Source organism: Uloborus diversus, chromosome 2 (assembly GCF_026930045.1).
Source record: "Uloborus diversus isolate 005 chromosome 2, Udiv.v.3.1, whole genome shotgun sequence".
NCBI classification, from domain to species: domain Eukaryota; kingdom Metazoa; phylum Arthropoda; class Arachnida; order Araneae; family Uloboridae; genus Uloborus; species Uloborus diversus.
In genome coordinates this window covers 113,381,755-113,401,971 of record NC_072732.1, presented here as the reverse complement: position 1 = coordinate 113,401,971, position 20,217 = coordinate 113,381,755, and positions in this window count along the sequence as shown.

Here is a 20,217-nt window from a genome sequence, read left to right as displayed (position 1 = left end):
AAGTGACAGTGATGTACAATTCCCTCTGGCAATACAAATACAAGGATTGATAGCTGATAACTTGTGAAGATGCCCGCTTTTCGGAAGGAAGGGGAAAATGAAGAAACTTTGATATCCATTCTAACTAACTTTTTCATTCACGCGATTTGTTCTATTTTTTTTCTTTGAAATTCTTCATTCAAAAGTTGGTTTTGATTTTTGAATATTTTTTTTCTGATGTTTTATTCGGATGATTTATTCGTAATTTTAAAACATCCCATGTGTCTAAACATGTGTCTAAACAAATGTCGCAGACAGCTGAACCAACAAGAAAAATATGCTATAAACATTGGACTAGGGAAATAGTGAAAGAAGCCGCACGTCCTAAGCGCGATAGCGATTAAGGTGACAGCTTACCACGAACTGCTCAGAGTAGACGATTCCATTTCCAAAATAGCTTGGCTAAAAAAGTCGGGACTTAACTGCAGTAAAGAATCCCCCCCGTCCCGGTCCCAAAGAGTTAAATGGCCGACTACTCGAGCTCTTACCCTATAATATTAGTTAAATGCATGCAACAAGAATAATCATATCTTTCGTTCTAATTACGATAGAATCAAGATTCAGACGTCCTTTTAAGCAGAAAAAAAGAAATTTTTTAAATGATTAAAAAAAAAAAAAAAATGCAGAGATTTTTGTATCCCGAACCCCTTTAATGTAAACATGACTGGCCTAATTCAATTGTTAAAAACTTATTGCATCTTAAAGTGTCTTGTAAAGCACAAACAATGCTAAAATGTAAAACAACCTTCTCGTAGTGAGAAAAAAAAATGGTTTCGGTGGTAACCGTCATCAATCAGACGGAGCGATTGGGATCAATCTTTCATTAGACAGACAATCTACGGTGTTGTAGAGGAGAAGAAGAAATGCTTAGATGTTTTTTTCCTCAATGAAAGTACTGCCGTGTCAGGTTCCTTATTGAAATGATGATTTATCTTTGCAAGTGGCGATGAAAGTCAAGCTGAGCAATGAGCATGCAGTAGAGTTTTTTTTACAGTCATGAAAGTAATAAGGTTTACTCTCTCTATATATATACTAGCAAAATTACCCGGCGTTGCCTGCGTTAGCAATAATTATCAGAAACAATCGTTACTTGCATTTGTTTTCTGTTTTAAGTGAAAGAACTTAAAACACACCTTTTTGACGTGATTTAAAATCTAGCTTCTTCCTTACTCATAAAACTAAAGTAGCAGTAAGGAAAAAGAACAAAATAGTATTCATTTAGAAACGAAAACACGAAAGCGTATACAAATTTGAAGAATTTCCGAAATATGAAATTACACTTCACATGTTTAAAAAGATTTATCAGATAATACTTATTTTTTTTTACATGGAGTCTTACCTTCTCTGTACGTCTATTGAAGAATGAACTGTTTAAAAAAATGTAGCCGTGTGCCCGTGATCCCCTTAAACTTGCTTTAGTTGCTTTGGAAATTTTAAATTATTGTGGGTTCTTGCTGCGATTTAAAATGTTACCGAATTTGCGGGAATCGTTTAGGAATACCTTGGATAATGCTCCCCCTCAGGTTGTAAAACGGTATGTTACTAATTTTTGTTAAAGAGATATTGTCGCTTTGGTCACCATAAAATGGCGCTAAACTATTTCATCCGAAATGTTTACAAAATAAGTAGTAAAATTTCGCGATGGTTTGAATTTGTGCACAAAGTCACATTAATGGAAGTTTTTGTACTGTTTATGGATTTGCCTAATTTAGTTCCTGGATTATTTTACAGTGAAAAAAGTTTTTAAAGATTCTTTGATTGACGATATTTTGTTTACATGGTGAAAGCTGACAAACATTATTGCGTAGTCTTTGATTTCAAAAACCGCGACAGTTGAAAAAACTGCCAAATGCATCCGCTACTGAAATCTTTTTGCATAAATTTTGGCGAGGTTTCTGCTGTTAGATTGGACAATGATTAAAAAATCCAATCAGCACAAATAATAAAAAAAACCCCATTAATTACACTAAAGTTCCGTTTAAATGGAAAATAATCAACCAAATCTAGTTATTATTAGCCAATCTTGAGGAAAAAAACGTTTACTTTAAGATTTGACTTGAGAAAAGCCTCAAACAGTCAGACGAAACACAAAAACATTCAACAATTCTAACTATGAACTGGGAGTTCAGATGATACACTAAATAATGAATCGGGTTGAGGAGAGCCTTCGAACATGGAACAAAAAAAGCTCATATCTCGTTTTTTCATACAACTTAGAACTTTCTTACAGATGCCATCTTCAGCAGAAAAATAAGCGCTTTCGATGGACACATAATTTCAATATGTGCACATATTTTTTCACCGTCATATTGGGGCATTTATGCGAAAATTTGGACGTATTAGAATAAAAAAGAAACTAACAATCGGATGTTTTTCGAACTGGTCTACAAACCTCCCCAGTACCAAAAAGAACAAACGGCGAAAGTTTCAGCCAAATCTGCCGGGTAGTTTCTGAGATCTTAGGGAACAAATTTACCAAAGTCCATTTATTTATATATATATATATATATATATATTATATATATATATATATATATATATATATATATATATATATATATATATATATATATATATAAGGAATCTTAAATATATTCATTGTTTAGCTGCGTCGCCCAAAATGCAATGTCTGCTTCGAAAATAAAAGTTGTGTCAAGTGACACATGTTTAACAATCATGTGAAAAAGCGTAAAATTTCTCATTAACACATAGAAAAGACCAATTTTATGACTCATAATTCGAATTTAGACCTCTTTGCAGTGGTTGTAGCAGCAGTTTCTGTCGCCCGGGGCGGTTCCTTATTTTGTCGCTCATTTGTTGAGACATTACTAGCACATTAAACCATCCAAATTCATCAAACTTAAAGCTGAAAACATCTTTTAATATAAAATCAAAAATTAATTTAATATTTATTACAAAATGAGGAGGTGGGGAGGGGTTCAGGTCCCACTCCAGGAGAAATTTCTGAATTTACGGATAAAATCGCGATTCAAGGTAACGTTAGGGGTAAGGGGGTTGGGATCTCTCCCGAATTTTTTTCAAAACAAAGTTAGTTTTAGCCTTTGATGACATTAAAAGGTCATGGATTCTTGAGAAAGCATTTCAATGAAAGTCTATCTAGGACCGCATCTTAAAACGCGTTTTATTCAAAACTTTATTAAGTCCTCTTACAACCATTTGCTTCTCACTGCTTTACATGTGAACACTGCCAAAGGTTCTCAGGTAATGGACACCACTTTTGCGTTACTCACAGGAATTTTGTCTTTCATACGTCATCTTAAGTTTTTGATGTCACCTGCATGCTATTGGCTAATGTAGTACTAATGGTTAAAAAAACTTCGATGAGATAAGGATCGAAAAAAAAATGTATAAATCTCATGCAGCTTTTTTTTTAATTTTTAACACGCTTTTATTAGCTTCACCTGTATGTATGTATTTTTCTTGTAACGGAATGTTGCAGCTCAAATTTCACCCACTTCCTGCGATCGGATTCTTTTGAAATTTGGCACGCTTCCTCAGACCCGATGACAATGCAATATTCTATATTCAAATTAATTAACTCTTTTAATTGTTAGTTTCCTCCAATTTTTAATCTATTTTGGCATAAATTCAACAATGCAAAAAAGGAAAAATTTTAAAAAGTACATTAAAAAATGCTCGCAAAAATTATTTAAAAATATCTACAAAAACCTTTAATTTTTCTGCATCAGGCAAAATTTGTTCCAATGTTCCAAGGTAATTAGAACATGAAATATAATAGTTTTTAACTAATTTCATGCCAAAATTTAGGTGAACTTTCAAGTGGAAATTCATTGCTGATCAGACCATTGTTGAACAAAACTTTTATTCAAATGGATCTCAAATTTTCAAAGTAATATAAATATGATTTCCGCAAACATACATCGATGACTCACAGTAGCTTCCCATCGGGGTGCCCTTGTCTTAACTTTAAGATATAACCTCGCACTCGTTTTATAAATAATTTCGTCAATTAAGTCCCAATCTGATTCAAATTTTCATATATCGCACAAAAAAAAAACAACCTTAGCCTGATTATTCTCCAACATAAGACTAAAAAACAGAAAAATAAAATAATAGTTTAAAAAACTAAAAAAACACACGCTTTCGTAGCAAAATGAACTAAAAAGTGAAGAATAATCTTTGGATGATAGTAGTTGACCAAATCACTTAATTTTAATGTAATACAAAAAAGCGCGGGGGGGGGGGGGGGCTTCTTATCAGTTGTATTGAATTTCTTCCATTTGTTGTCCAAGCAAAAATGTAAATAGACAGCACTCCACGGTTTTTCGTATTACATTAAAATTAAGTGATTGGTCAACTACTATCATCCAAAGATTATTTTTCACTTTTTAGTTCATTTTGCTACGAAAGCGTGTTTTTTCAGTTTTTTAAACTATTATTTTATTTAAATAAGCTTTATTCATCAGTGCTAGACTTTATAAACACCCTGTATATAACACACGGACATGAATAAACACATCTACTTTTGAAAAAAATCTGATATCAGTACTACTTGTTTAGTCAATACTTTTTCAAAGAAATGTAAATCAAAGTAATCAAACGAGTAGCTTTATTTGTATTTGTAAAAATAAAAATGACTCACTTTGCGAAAACTTTTTTACGGTTAAAAACAGTTATGCACAAAACTTTATATACTCTTTAAACGACGATAAACTAATGAAGGATTAACAAAGTATGGTTAAAAATGTTATAAATTATTTAAATTATGGAAGGGAGGAAATAACTTTGATTGGAAATTGCGCCCATCAATTTTATTGCTTAAGATGCTGGAAATTTTAGATGGCTTTTCAGTTATTCTCCCAGATACGAAATATGTCTATAAAGCTTTTATAATTTAACATTTTTATAGCCTTTACTTGACGATAAAACATTATATTTTTTGTCTTTTAAGATGTAATTAAATTTTAATGCTAGATGTTCGTTATCCTGTGTTTAAAAAAATGTTTTAAAGAGTAATACTTCTCTGTTATGTATAAAAAGAAGTATTTACAAACATGACATCGCTGCTTGTTTCATTCCGTTATTCTGCTAATGCGTTTGGTTTTAGAGACAGATAACAAATATAACTAGAAATAGATCCTTTAATTTCGCTAGTGGTTAAATATTCATAAAAGAACACAACATATATAAAAGGTTTTAGCATTGAAAATCTAATTTTCTTTATGAATGTTTTTATGCTTATGATTTCTAAATAGACAAACGAAAGCATATCAATCAACATTTAGCTTAATAATAAATAAGCATTTGGTTTTAGAAACAGATAATACATATAACTAGAAGTAAATCCGTTAGTTTCTCTAGTGATTTACTATTCATAATAAAACCGCAAAAGATATAAAAAATTTTAACATCGAAAATCTATGCATCTTCATGAATGGTTTTTTGCTTATGTTTTTGAAACAGAGAAACAAAAGCATATCAATCAACACTAATAATGGGATTGGTCATTAAAAAAAAAAGATTTTTTTGGGGGGAGGGGCTTTTTTTCCCGTTTTTTTCCGAAAAAAAGTTTTACACGCAGAAAAATATTTATTAGATAAATCGTGTCACGTTGATTATGTATTTAGAAATTTACGATATTTACATTCAAGTATTTTATTTTTTTGGAAAACAATTTTTTCATGCTTACTACCCCACACTAAAAAACTAAATTTGATAATGCATAGTGTAAGATATTTTAATTTCCCTGTACACCTAACATTTTGCTGTTTTTCTTACTAAACTGCTAGGACAGAATTATACTGCTCAAAACAAATAGGGGGAGCAAGCAAAAAAGTAAAGAAAACCGCGCGAGACAGCCACTTATTGTCATACAATGGATAGTACACGCGTATCAATGAGCAATACAGAAAAAAGACGTAAAAAAATTTGGAATTAAGATTTAAATCTTTAAAAGACACGAAAAGGTGATTTGGGGGCAACAATTTGGTTATTTGTTAACGATAAAAAAAAGGTACTATTTAGACATGATGCATGAGTTTTAATAGGTCGTGTGGTCTCCTCAAACAGCTAAGACTGCTGCACATCTGTTTTGTATGGATGCGATGAGGTTATCGATCAGACTTTGGGGAATACTGTTCCACTCACTCCTCAAGAAGTGCAATCTCCAAGTCTCGAACAGGAACAGACGGCCTTCGTCGCGCAGCAATGCGTCGGCCGAGCATGTCCCAAACATGCTCGATTGGATTCAGGCCAGGAGAGCACGCTGGCCATTCCGTACGCTGTATTGTTTCAGTTTCAAGCATGTTCTCCACCAGATGAGCTCTATACGGTCGGGCATAATCATCCTGGAAAACAAAGGAATCTCCGATGGCTCCAGCAAATGGAATGACATGAGGTCGCAGTATCTCGTCTGCAGATCTTCGGCCCGTCAAAATGCCATTTCGAATGCTATACAGGTCCCCTACGTCCACTTATGCTGATTCCACCACAAAACCATCCAACCAGATTGTCTGTTTTAAGACCTTTCGCGAATGAATGCAGAGTTTTTTCGAGTGTCCATGTCCTTCCATACCAGAATACGTCGAATGTCTCACTCCAGACTGAATCGGGACTCGTCTGAAAACAGCACTTGGCTCCACTTATGTTCAGCAGCCTATCTTCTTCGGACCGCAGGGGTGGTATGGGGTCAACGGAATGCAACCATTGACCTACATGCATAGAGCCCTCCGTCATGAAGCCGATTACGTACTGTTTTGCTGGACACCCTTCGTCCTGTAACCAAGCACAAATGTCTTGCATCTGCGTAGCATTCTCTGTTCTGTTTCGACCGGCTGTTAATCGTATTCACCGGTCATCAGTTGCTGTAGCGGAGCATGACCGACCTTGCCCTGGTTGACGTCTAACATTTCCTGCCTCTTGGAATCGATTCCACAGCCTTGCAACAACACTTCTGGCGAATCCAACAGCGACCGTGACACTACGTTGTGTTTGCCCGGATTCCAGCCTGCCTATAGCACGACTTGCCATGAATTCCGGTAAATCACGTTGTTGAGACATTTTCAAGTAACTTTGTCCCAAAAACAAATACTGCGCAATAGAATTTCACAGCTACGAAAACAGGGAATAAAACAGACGTTTCTGCAACATCTCGATTTCTGCCCTTATCTCCTTTTTCCGGTTTTTGACGTCATGAATTTTGATTTGCATAAAAAATTTTCTTCTTCCGTTTCCTTATAGTCTTTAAATTATAGATGATTCATTTAATGCTACTTATTGGTATAATCTTTGTGTAATTCTGTTAAAACCATTAGCTCCCCTAATTGTTTTGAGCAGTGTAGTTTATCAATATTATTAATTAGTGGAAATGTTGTAGCAGAAAGTTTTATATATTATCATTTAATAGGTATACTATACATATTATCATTTAATAGGTATACTATACATGTACACATATATCTTTACATGCATGCAACTCTAAAATAAAATAACAACTTCCTGTTTAAAATCCACAATTTACGGGAAAAAAAAATAAGTAAACAAGCTAATTTCGGTCATAAAAAAACGAAAAATATCAATTGAATTATTAAAAAAAAGTTACATTTTATTCAAAGTTAGTTGTTAAATGATAATTAGAAGAATATAAATAAGTAATAGTGTTTTAAACAACGAAAGCTACGAGCTAAAGATATATATATATATATATATATATATATATATATATATATATATATATATATATATATATATATATATATATATATATATATATATATATATATATATATATATACCAAATATAAATCCAAATAAACCAAATTATTAGAACACTTTCAAAAAATTAATGAAATATGAACGTTTAAAACTATTATTTTTCTCTGTACAAGTGCGAAAAAAAATAGCAATTTATAAATCTTCACAATTTCAAACACAATTCATAAAAAAATAGATTTCAATACCTCAAAAATGTAGAAAAATCTTATGAGTTGTATTTGAATGATTCTGGGATGCGAGACGCTATAAGGGTTTGTGTCCACATAATCTGCATTAATAACGAATCACTCTTAACAAACGATCCCTTACGATTTCTCGCCTATTCGAGAATTATTGAAATTCCGTTCATAACGTAACCAACATATTTTTATTTTTTAAAGATATTTACCTGAAATTTTTTTATGAGTTTCCATACATACTTGGGTTTTAAACTATGAAGTATATAAATTGCTATTTTTCGTACATGCGCAATGACAATTAACTGCTTTAAACGTTCATCTTCATTGAATTTTCGATACTTTGATTTCAATTTTTAGTATTATATATTTCCCTTGTATGCTGTTTCTTAAAGTTTCTAAAAGTTTCGTACATAGTAACGAACATTCTGCATGTTATGCGTCAAAAAACTTCAAATGCAGTTCGTTCTTAAAAAATGCATATATCTTCGTGAATATAAGTGAAACTTTATAAAAAATATTAAAAATAATTGTTGCGGAATGTGGGGAAAAGTGAAATTGTGAAATATTTACTCTGCTTTTCGATTTAATATCTAGTCTCCAGGGTATTTTTTACGCGCTCTGTCAACTTGCCGAGATTTATTAGACCCTGGATATTGTACGTGTGACCGTAGAGGAAGTCTTTATTTTTGTACTACGGAAATCTACTTTTGAAGGAGGCAAATTAATAACCTTTTTTATAAAAACATCATTTGAAGTAAACACACTAGTAGTGACCAGTGCTTCAGTAGTGACCACTTCAAGATATTTGAAAAATAGGATTCCAGTTTTCCCAGTGGATTCAAACGTGGAGGAGGTGATACCTCCTGCACGTTTGATGCCACTACTGAAGCAATGGCCACTACTGATGTGTTTACCTTATGTGCCTTTTCTTCGAAATTATTTTATCCTCAAGAGTAAGGTCGTTGTAAGAAATAAAAATATAATTCTGATTTTATTTGTATACAATGAAACGTTTGAGTGTTTTTTTACTTTAAATGTACGACAAATAAATTACAACGGCTATATTTATTGATAAGTGCCTTTTGATCAAACATCTGCAGTGGGATCACTTTTCAGTGCAAGGAGAACAACCTACGAAATATCTTAAAAGGCAAAAGTGAATCGGCAATATACTTAAGAAGATTGCTTAATTTCCTGTTTACGTGCTGTGCAATTTTGAGCTTTAACGATATTGAAAGCTTAATTACATGCTCTCTATCATAAGCAACGTAACAAAATATTGCTTTAAAGAAGCTTTTAATTAATGTTGCCTAAATAAATTCAATCATCTATTCTTCCGGTTTAAAAGCATGCAATTTTTAGTTTATTTTTTAAAGCAACGAAAACACGCTCATATATCTGGAAGATTCATTTAGCTTTTTTAACTCGTTCTTATATACTACCCTGAACCATTTTGACGACGTTCTATTAACATTAAACCAAATGCGATACATTGTCTTTCTCTAGCTGCGTGATTGAGAACAATAAATTTCCACTCTCAGTTTTCTGTTAGAAACATTTTCTTGGTCTTTAATAAAACTCTTTCTCTTTTAGAAGTCATTGCTAAAGTGTGGGTAACACGCGATTTTGCGTGTGAGATGTATGCTCGAGACATTTAGGCAGCATAAGTTTTTTGACATCCCATATGATTACTGAGCGTAATTCCACCTTGAAGATTTCAGAGCGGATTCGAAAAAAAAAAATGTTTTTGCTTTAGGAATCACCATTGAAACTGTGCATTTGTACACTATACTTGTCCTCTGTCTGTCTGACTACTACTCTGTCGACTAAATTAACTTCTACTATACCGTAAAAAGCGGACTACTTTGGCCCTAGAGTCCTTCTTTGGCCCAAATTAAGAAAAAGATACAATGTTCTCTAAACTTTCAGGAAGCAATTTTTAAAGATATTTTAACAAAATCCGATAGGAGGCAGCCTCAAGGACGCAGTAATGTATGCCAAGCAGTTTGATTGATCTTTATAAGGAGGTACACTGCTGGTTTTATGTTCCTTGTGCTAACCTGCGTTTTTATAACCTCTCAGACTTTTACATGTGGAAGCTGTTCGGTATCAGCTAAAAGTTTGTTAAGTACCTATTTATGAACAATTTTCAATACTTCATGAAGTAGTATAGTTATACTTATCATTTCTGTTAAGGTTTTTATTTAAAAATCTCAGAATAACAACATATCTTGTAATCTAAAAATTACGATCTACTTTGGCCCAGCTAAAAAACTTGAAAAAAAATCCGTCAGAGAATTATGGAAAAGAAAAGCTAGTGGTAAAACGCCAAGGTAAGAAAAAAACATGAAAAGACCCAGGAACTCTCAGCAACGGATTAAAAGAGCGATTACAGATTCAAATCCTTAGGCCTCGGTTACATAGCTTTTATTACGGAAGATTAATCTTTATCTTTACTAATAATAAAGCTGAATGTCTCATGTCTGTCAGGATCTCTGTGATGCGCATAGCGCCTAGACCATTTGGCCGATTTTCATGAAATTTAGCACAAAGTTAGTTTTTAGCATGGGGCGTGTGCACCTCGAAGCGATTTTTCGAAAATTCGATGTGGTTCTTTTTCTATTCCAATTTTAAGAACAAAATTATCATAAGAAGAACGAGTAAATTACGAAATTATAATAACGTGGAACCGTAACATGGGCACAAGCCAATTGGTGAGATACGAAATTATCATAACGTGGAACCGTAACATGGGTACAAGTCAATTGGCGAGAAAATTCATCATGCATTATTTGTAAATATACAGGCGAACCAAAAGACATTTTGATTTTTCTATTACGGGCAAAGGCGTGCGGGTACCACTAGTATGAAATAAAACTTGCAGGAGTTTTAGAAAACGTTGACCCAGTTGTGTCCAGTTCTTACAAATTTTCTGAAATTTGTTAGAAAGTATACGGAGTTTTGTTATTGTAGAATGGAATGAACTCAGGTTTCCAGGGACAGCTGTTCACGCGACAGAAGTAGGAGTTATTGCTGAGAGCATGGAATGCACCAAACAGTTTTGGAAGTTGCTGAAAATTTAGAATTCTTTGTTTTACGAACGGCATTCTCTTAATAAAAATATTCAGCCTCCAAAACGGATCAAAAGATGACTGTTCTCTACCGGTAATTTCTGAGACAATAACTAAACACGCACACATACTTCCAAAATTTTTAATTATCCCTAAAACAAATATGTAATATTCAAACGTATTGTAAAAAAGGTATTTTTTTTCAAATTAATAGTTTTTTCTATAAACACACGTCTTTCTTTAGCTCTAGTTAGTTCTATAATGATTTTAAATAGGGAAAACCACTTTGGACCAAAGTAGCCCAAACGTAATGGTAACACTAGCTCAAATAAAAAACAATTAAGAAGAGTATTGATACTTTGAAACAAAGTAACCAGTATTCAAAAATTAAATTAAGTCTAGATATGTTTAAAAAGTTTCCACAGCTAGAAAATATGTGTAGTTACAAAACTTTTCAGAAAAGAAGAGAAAAGTTCCAAAATGAAGGCCAAAGTAGCTAGCGTTTACGGTAACCCAAACATCATTTGTACGAGCCTTCTTGTTTCCTAAACTAAACCAATCTGGTACCGCTTTAAATCGATGAGCGTCAAAATTGAATCAGAACTTGTTTATGTTTAATTTTACTTGTATACCAATTTTTTTTCTGATCCTCACATTTTTTCTTGAAACATAAAAATCACAGTAAAAGAGAAAGAACGTTTGGTTGCATCCCCTTGAACACATTGGAACCAAAAATAAATTAGCATCTTTTCTTTCCCAGGCTTATCTGCACAGCAAATTTTGTCTATATTCTTGTTTTACTTCTTGATATATAGTAGTTACTACTAACAAGAAGAAAAACAGTTCGATTAGTCTCCCCTGAAATTATTGGAACCAAGATCGAATCTGCATCTTTACCCGCTAAATTATTTAAAAAATAGTCAAATCTTACGTTTTTAAGCATGTTTTTATAGAAAATTATGCTTTTAAATTTCCAGAACGACCCCATTCTGTCTTACATCGTTTACCCAGTTATAATACATGATAAGATCTTTGAACATCTTCGACACCTTTTTTTAGACAAGAAAAACAACGTTTGAAGCACTTATCCGATTCATCAAGCCTAGTTGAACACGCGGTGACACTTTGCTTTGTCCACGTCATGGGTTCCTTCTGTCTTTTATTGTTTCGCTGACCATATGCGAAATAATGATAAGAATTATAGCTCCCTCATTCATCCCCAGCGTCTTTTATTGAAGGCTTCTCCTCCTTTTCCCAATAATAGTATCGGTAAAAGTCTCAAGACTACATCCATCGGACTGTGTCCCCGATGGTCGATTTCTCCCGGTAACAACAGATAGATTAAAATCGCACAGGAAAAGGGTAGCGAGGACATTGATTTTTCGTAAAGGATTTGGACTTCTAAGAACTTGTTTTTATCTCTACGAGAGGAATAGTATTGGCTTTACAATGGATGGAGTCGGTTTTGTTTTTACTACGATTCTAAATTAACGAGGTCAGATTTTTCAATGTTTACATGCTTGGTAAAGTGTTTTAAGAATGATGGAGAATCTTTCGTGTTGAAACGAAGTGTATTACATTTTAGTTGTACGTTTTTATCCATATAATTCTAATTAGTTCGGTATTTTAGGGTCAAAAAAATTAGTTTTAAGGGGAGTTGGTATCCGGGATACGCGTAATTTTGAATTGCTAAATTTTATGCACCTTTTTCGAAAAATGTTTGAATGCCAGAAACTTAAAACTTTCACAGTGTTTTCAAGAGACAAATTCAGTTTATTTCATAGTCTATGAACTCTTACCCAATAGTTATTTTTTAAGTAAGAAAAAGCAGTTTTGACACTAAACCTGCTGTTTAAAAAAAGTGCGAGTTTTAAAGCAAAAATTTCACTTCAGTGACATGGCAAATAAAATGTAGTAGTGAAAATTTCAAAATTATATGTTGGGAAGTTTTCTAGAAAAGAAACCGGGCCTTTTAAAATTGACGTTTTTAGAAAATCTTGTTTCAAAGAAAATGTATATTTTAATATATTCTCACCATGCAAACACAATGTAGTAGTGAAAAATTCAAAATTATATGTTAAGAAGTTTTCTAGAAAATAGACATGGCCTTTTAAAATCTTCCGTTTTAACCTGCAAGACCTTTATTTTCATGAATGTTAGTCCTACATGTGTACTTCAAATTGCAAAAATGTTCAAAATCAGGTGCAGAGTTAAGGTATTGAAAGTTTGAAGTAAAATAATAGCGAGTAGAAGAATACAAAATTTAACTTTTTTTACGGGCCCTAGGTCCCCTAACTAATATTTAGAGAAATAATCTCCATTGAAAACTATTACTGACACGAAAACTTGACATTTGTGCGACCAAAACTCAAGGAGATATTCCTGTTTAAGGTTTTAAGGGACCATACAAAAGATAAGATCGGAACTTATCGCCCTTTCAGAAGAATGACAGGTCGTCAAAGTAAGAAAAACAAAGTTGTTCATTGCTATTCGAAAACAAATGCAAGGTTATGACGTGATACGCAAAAACACACTACAAAACCTCGAACAGTTTCAAGAACCACTCTTTGTACACATATAATTTTGAACACTTGTTAACCGCTATATTTCCCTCAAAAAGGTGTTATTGACGGCGAGTGAAGAGTAGTGTGAGTCAAAAAACGCTGCGTTTTATATCTCGGTGAATATTGATCGTACTAATCTCAACCTTTTTGTGTTGAAATTATTTTTCAATGGAGATTATTTCCCTAAATATAAGTTAAAGGACCTGGGACCCGTATTTTGTATTTTTTGACTTCTTTTTATTTTTACTTCAAACTTTCAATATCTTAACTCTGCATCTGATTTTGAACATTTTTGTAATTGGAAGTATACATCTAGGATTTACAGCTGCGAAAAAAAGGTCTTGTAGGTTAAAACGAAACACCCTGTATATATATATATATATATATATATATATATATATATATATATATATATATATATATATATATATATATATATATATATATATATATATATATAAACTAAGAAAAATACAAAAAGTGGAACAGACAAACGAGTTAAAAGACGCAATCAGGGCGAACAAAACCAAAAGTTTATTTTACCGTTGCTGTCTTCTTCAATTTTTGATTTTATTCGCTAGCTTACTCATTTAGAACCCCCTTGGACTACTTAAGGTAAGTAAACCTCAGATGTTATTTTCTAAAAATAATTTTCACAGCTCTTCTGATGATAGTAGAGACTTGCATTTTATGCAGAAAACTTAAATGACCTAAAGCTTTAAAACAAGCATACAATATTTGGTCACCTTACTTGCAAATTTATGTTTAAAAAATAGCTAATAATTAGAATAAAAAAGTAACAAAATCGAATTTTCGAAATAAAAATCTCTTTGAGAAGCGCACCTTATGCTACAAAATAATTTTGCACCCAATTTCATGAACGATCCCGATCTTAAACTAATCGTCGCGCGTCCAGATACACATCCACACATGTTAACCTACTAAATTATTATTAACTAGTGGTACCCGCACGGCTTTACCAGTAATAAAAAATGAAAAGCTCTTTTGGTTGTTTCCTGTATATTTTCAAATAATGTATGGTAAATTTTCTCACCAATTGGCTTGCGCCCATGTTACGGTTACACGCTATGATAATTTCGGCCAAACGGTCTAGGCCCTATGCGCGTCACAGAAATCCTGACAGACAGACAGAGATCCGGACAGAGAGACTTTCAGCTTTATTATTAGTAAAGATAGAGAAGGTATTTTTCTTATATTCACAATATATGAAAAAAAAGTGAAAAAATTGAACTAGAAATGAATGAAGAAATGAGTGATGAAAAAAAAATCCCTGAGTGTAATGGTTAATTTCGAATCATAATGGCATGATTCTTCATCAATACGAATGGAAGATACTTATTAAGAAAAACAACTTTCATCAAATTTTAAGGGATGGAACAATTAAACAAAGAATCAATCAATCAACCAACCAACCAACGAATGAATGAATGAACTAATGAAAACAAAATATTTAAGCATGAAATACTTAACTGCAATGCGGTTCATAAGTTTATTGTTTCAATAGTTTAAATTATCTAGTATCCGTTTGCTAAGAATGAGAATATACTACACATCAGACGTACAATAAGGAACAAGAGATTGCTTATATTGAAATTGCTGGTTACCATAGTAACAACGACAGTCCGTTCCTTTTTTTTCGGGTTCTTATACAAACGAGTGTACCCACACGAAAAAATAATAATGAGCAGAAACTATCTTTGTTGGTAATACGAATAGAATACACTGAAATTTTTTTTATTCGGAATGTTTGAAGTGAATTTGTTGTTCATGTATCATGGATGAATTTTTTCTTTGAAATAAAGTTTCGATTTCTGCTACATGTACCTGAAAATAACCATAGATAATAATATAACTGTTCTACTTTTATGGTATTATTATTGAACTCTTACTGTTAATGCTTAGAATTCAGTGGTTCGTTATTAATTCAGACGCCTCTTTGAAACCAATAAAAATTTATTTAAAAAAAGCCACATATTTTATAAAAATTATTATTTTAAGGCATACACTACAGTAAAAGAAAAGTTATCTACTATAAAAATCCCGTAGAATGCCCTCCATTGCATGAAGAACGTGTTTTAGACTTTCCAATGCGATGTCATTCTGAATTGTCTAGAAATGTACTGAATCACATCTCATAGTTTATCCCGCTGGTTCAGACCTTATTTGCACAATAATCATCATAAAAGTTGTAAAATATAATTTTTGTTATACAAAACGAGAAAACATGTTTTTATTCATTAGCAAAGTGATAAATTATTTACTTAAAACAGAGGTTCCCAAACTTCAGACCTCCGCGATCCCTCTCTGCAAAAATTACAAACTTCGTGCCTCCCCCTTCTCCCCCGGTGCGCGAAAAAAAAAATGGTTTGACACAGGTATCTATTTTTTTCTAATATATCTTTACGCTTTTTTAACTTTAAATTTCTTTATTCATTGTTTGTTCTGTATATTTTTCAGAGTTCTTGTGTGGATTACATTTCTTGCATTATTATTTTGAGCTATGGAAGTAAAATTCTATTTGAAATTCAATTTGTAATAAAAATGTTATCACCAAATTTCTACAACAAGTTTACTAATAAAAATGAAGTTTTGAAGTTAGTGAACAAAACACTCTCAGCATACTCTTTTTTTTTTCAACGTAAATGGATGAGTCTTAAAAATTTTGGAGCAAAAGTTTCATTTGAAGTATAATATCCCATCTGTAAAAATGTGCATCAATGTTTGCATTTTGCTTAATATAGTTTTGTAACAATGTGAACTTAGTCATGCACACAAAATTAATTAATGTGTAGTGTATTTACTTTCGCAAGTTCCGACGGGGGGGGGGAGGCTGCTGAGTCCTGTATGTACTTAAGCAATCCTTATATATTATTTCTGTAGCCAGTTTTTGGTTTCTACGCCAGATTTTCCTCAATTCTTGATCGATTTCTTTGATTTACGCCTTATTTTAAAGCTTATGGTGCTGGTTACTGACGAAAAATAGACTCACGGTCTAAAAATTGTTTTTTTCAGCCGAAAAACCTGTTTTAAAAAACCAGAATGAGGTTTTCGGTTAAACTTATAACTTTAATTTGCGCTGTGACCGACAGAGCTGAATAGCTTGATCGGCAGAGCGCTCTCTTCGTAATCAGGAGAATGCGTGTTCGGGCCCACGTCCGGGCAATCTGCAACAAAAAATTAGAGAAATATCGCGCATTACATGAACACTTAATTAAGTGAATAACAACTATGAAGGAATAGAATAAATGAGAAGGAAACGCTCCTTGCTGATATGAAAACTTGAAGTGACTTTGTGCTAAATTACTTCGGAAGTGTACGTTTTTTTTTTTCTTTTTAAGCTTTGGCTCTGTTAAGAAAATTAAAGCATAATGTAAGCGAAAATATAAGAAACAGGTTTAAGATTTCAGACTACAATAGAATTGTTTATTGTTCAGAAAAAAATAATAAATCGTATATTGAAATATATATTCTTCTAATGAGTTTTTGACTCTTTGTACAAATAAAAAAATTACTACCTCAATTTGAAGGGTAAAATATATATTTTTTCTTCTTTTTGCAAAAAAACAAATAGCTTATCACATTTTTACTACATTCGAAAAGCTACGCTTAAAAAAGAGCATAGTTCAATTTATTTTGTATTTTAACCGTGCTGTTAAATGATGAACACGTGCTGCCATCTAAGTCATACGGGTCAAGCAGCCTGCGGTAACAAATTGTAAAAATTTTCAAGAATAAAAAAATGTTTCTTCAATATCTTATCTTATATATTATTTCCTTCTCATTTTAAAACTTATCAGGCTGGCTAATGAAGAAAAATAGACTTACGGTCGAAAAATCAAGTTTTCGAAAGCGCCCCTTGCTGTTTCAAAACCTTGATGCTGCTTGTAGTTCTTATGCATTTTTTAAAAGCAAAGTTCTAATGCAGTTTTCCATTTTTTACGTCGCTTTCGGCAAAAAAAAAAGCCTGTGCGTGTGTTCATATTTTAATAAAGCTGAAAAGCACTGGACTTAATTGTTCGGTTAAATTGATAAGTATTTTTCGGTAGAGCGTTCGGCTATAAACTATCTGAACTTCGCTCAAGTTTGGGCTGTTCGAAAGAATATCAAATTTATATTAGTATTACGCATTACATGTACTCATAACATACAAACGTAATAAAATAAATGCAGTGGGAATGCTACTTGGTGTTCCGACTCCTTTATGCAGGCTACAGTTATCATTCGGATAAGTTGACTGTTAATCGAAGAGTGTTTTTCCTTTTTTTTAAGCTTTGACTACATCCAGACCACTCAGCATAATGTAAGCATAAAAAAGTATTAGATTTACCTAAAGGAAATTCTTTTTGTGCAGAAAAACATTTTCATTGTATGCTGAAATGTAGATGTTTCTAATAGCAGTGTTCGACCTTTTGTACAAATGAAAAAATACTCAGCCAAATTAAAACTACGAGTTTCACCCAGTAAACCTATAATTTTTTATTCGCGCGAATACGATATAAAGCATTAAAATTATTATCAACTTCATTAGCAAGAAATCATTTTCTACTCCTCTGCTTTCTGCTTAAAAGAAATGCATTTTGTCTACGTTCGAAAAATTGCACTTAAAAAACGGACTCAGTTTAACTGGTTTTGGTTTTGAATTTTAAGTGTTCGATTAAAAGAGAAACATGTGCGAGCATTTAAGCCGTAACTCATAAAGCAAACTTCTACGTGAAATAGTTCAATATTCAAAGATAAAAACACTTATTTTCAATCTAATTTATTACTTCTCTAGAATGTTCGTTTCAATCGCGACGTGAGATCTTCGTCATTCTTTAATCAAATTCCATGCTTTTTGAATAATTTTAAATCGTTTCATGCTGGTTAATGACAAAATATAGACGCATGATCTTATTATTATTTATTTTTTTTGGCAAAAAACTTTTTTGCTGTTTTTTACTACGCATTCCTTCGATGAATAGCTTTCGAAAAGGAAGGCGCAATTGCTAGGTTTGTTGGGGTGTCGGGCTGTTAATCAGAATGGCGCCAATTCGAATCCGTGCCAATAAATATCAATTTAATATTTCTTTTTTTCCCGTCAGATGCTCACATGGGCAGGACTGTATTTGCCACAACCTGTTTTTTTACATGCACAATTATTGCTTTTTCACGAGTCACTACTCAGCCACACTTTTAATGATTTTTATGTTTGAATTGAAAATATGTACGACCAAAGGGTGAGCGATGATCAAATTATCACAACGTTGTATTTAACGAGGTTTTGTTACTGTTGTCTTTAAATTACATGCCTTCTCTATTACGCTTACTTTTTTTTCGGTTCTTCTTCATACTGTTCTTCCTTTGAAATTCTTAAAGAGCGAAATACCTTATGAAACGATTCGAAGCACAGTGCGGAGTTCCGCACGGGTCGACTAGTAACTTTTTATTCCTCATAAATTTGTTTTCTTTTTGAATTAAAATGTAGTTTCTCGTCCTTCCATATCAATTATTTATAACGTTTTAGCTGACGGACCCCCGGGAGTCCGCGGACCACAGTTTGGGAAACTCTGACTTCAAAGATTGTAAATTTAAGTTCAGAAGTAAATTACAAGCAAATTAAACTAAAATGAACGTAATTTTGTAAATAGAACAGCATATGGAATTTGGTTGGTCAAAAAATAAAAGTTTCGGAAATAGCATTCTCCATAAGCCTGCTCTTGTTCCATATGACATAAGAGAACACTAAAAAGACGGAGGGGCCTGTGTGGCCCCTCACGTAGTTTGTTGTTTAATAACTCGGATAACATCTAACGGAACTTAATGGAATTTTCTGACTTTTCATTATATGACACTATTTGAATGCTTGTTTAATCATTTAATCATTCTCCTCATAGTACTGTTAATATTGATCCTTATACCTAGAAAGACGGGAGGGGCCACAGTGGCCCCTAAGCATTTTGACAATTAAAAAATTTATTTTTTTTCCTTTCTCCTAATTGTTGTAGCATAAAAAAATGCCATTCACTCTGGTTTAACCTGTAACTTCATCTTTATGCAGCCGGTTGGATATCCAAATGCTATAAACAGTACCGACTGCTTACCATCCTAACGGTGGCCATTGCTCTTAGAAAGGAAAACTAATTCAACCTTTTGCCCAGTATAGAGAAAAAAAACTAAAAATAGTTAAGTACTAAGTTTTTATTTAGTCATGAAAGAAGGTGTATCAGGCATATGGACTCCCTCAGGAAGAATTTTTAAAAGAATTCACTCCAAAAATGGGTAGGGGCCACAAAGGCCCCTTCAGTCTTTCTAGGTATACAGAAAATGTCAGTCGTTCTAGTGTTAATAGAACGAAAATGAAGTGTATTGGTCAAAATTTCAGGATCGCTAACATTTAGCACTTAAAGATGCTGATTTAGCACTAATAATAGAGAGTTTCTACTGAAACACCGATGTTTTGGTGTAAGAAAGCTTCTAATGATGTGATTAAACACAGAAATATTGTGTAACATATATATTATGCATTTATAAACGTCATCACGCAAATTTTTGAAATGCTCATGTATGTCACATATACAACATTTTCATCTTGTTTCCTAAGATTTAGTA